This window comes from Bactrocera tryoni, unplaced genomic scaffold, assembly GCF_016617805.1.
Source record: "Bactrocera tryoni isolate S06 unplaced genomic scaffold, CSIRO_BtryS06_freeze2 scaffold_586, whole genome shotgun sequence".
Lineage (NCBI taxonomy): Eukaryota > Metazoa > Arthropoda > Insecta > Diptera > Tephritidae > Bactrocera > Bactrocera tryoni.
The window spans coordinates 7774-9376 of record NW_024396265.1 but is presented as its reverse complement, the minus strand read 5'-3'; the positions used below and the strand labels follow the sequence as shown (position 1 = coordinate 9376).

Below are 1603 nucleotides of genomic sequence, written 5' to 3'. Positions count from 1 at the left end.
GCCCAAAACGAAACAATGAAATACATACATAATTACTTTTGCATGTCAATATGGAAATGCCGACGGCAAAACGCAAAGGCATATATTGCACATATGTACATATGTACATACATACAAGCGATTTCTTGTTTGAAAGCAAAAATTGAAGTATGAGAAATTGAAATGCCGACGGCAAAACGAAATTGCTTACATTCGTACATTGCGTATGAATCATGAAAATATCATTATAATGTTTAGGTAAATCTTTTTTATATCGGGTGATTTTTTAAGAGCTTGATAACTTTTTTTTAAAAAAAAACGCATAAAATTTGCAAAATCTCATCGGTTCTTTATTTGAAACGTTAGATTGGTTCATGACATTTGCTTTTTGAAGATAATTTCATTTAAATGTTGACCGCGGCTGCGTCTTAGGTGGTCCATTCGGAAAGTCCAATTTTGGGCAACTTTTTCGAGCATTTCGGCCGGAATAGCCCGAATTTCTTCGGAAATGTTGTCTTCCAAAGCTGGAATAGTTGCTGGCTTATTTCTGTAGACTTTAGACTTGACGTAGCCCCACAAAAAATAGTCTAAAGGCGTTAAATCGCATGATCTTGGTGGCCAACTTACGGGTCCATTTCTTGAGATGAATTGTTCTCCGAAGTTTTCCCTCAAAATGGCCATAGAATCGCGAGCTGTGTGGCATGTAGCGCCATCTTGTTGAAACCACATGAGTCAACATTTAAATGAAATTATCTTCAAAAAGTAAATGTCATGAACCAATCTAACGTTTCAAATAAAGAACCGATGAGATTTTGCAAATTTTATGCGTTTTTTTTTAAAAAAAAGTTATCAAGCTCTTAAAAAATCACCCGATATATTTAAAATGAGTTATTATAAAATAAGATCACATATTCAATTAAAAATAAATTCTGTTGGGATTCGAACCTACGCATCTCCTACGTGCTCGTAGTAACTTTTGAAGAGCTTACCACCAACACCACCATTGACACTTCAATTGCGTTGTCCTAATTATGGTTTGGTTATGCATGAAAGAAATATAGAATGGATCGCCGATTGTTACCTCTTTCCTTGCTGCTGCTGCGCATATGTATGTTTGTGTGCTTGTTCATTATTGAAGTTATACTGCTTTTTCTTTCCTTTATCTTTCATTTTTGCGAATTCTCAACTATTTTATGTGACCTTTTGTTGAAATACCCTGCGTTGGCCGTTAAAAAATTAAGGCTATACTTTACAGGATTATTTCTGTAGTTAGTCTTCATTTACATTTTTTGGAAATCGACCCGCGATGACGAGGTATATCGTTTTATCTGACAGCGTGAGGTTTAAGAAGCTCATTTCTAATTGTGTCTTGTGGCATATTAGAAATGCTTACAATGGATAAAACGACTTCTGAGTGGTGATTTTAATGAATAAATTAAAAAAATCGATTTTTCTGGGTTATGTATCAGATGTACAAATAATTGAAAAAATGAAGCTGATATGGTAAAAGTTTTAACAGAAGAAATTTTTTCTCACAGACAGACTAATTTTTTCGGAGGTCTCTCTGGCGATTGGGTAGGGGTTTAAGGAATTACAAATAAATTCGAAATGAAAGCCCTATTAA

General features: G+C 34.3%; 1 pseudogene; it reads left to right on the top strand.

Annotated features, from left to right (window-relative positions):
* Window positions 1-1217: 1217 nt before the first annotated feature.
* On the top strand, window positions 1218-1398 carry LOC120781316 (annotated as a pseudogene).
* The last annotated feature ends 205 nt before the right edge of the window (window positions 1399-1603 follow it).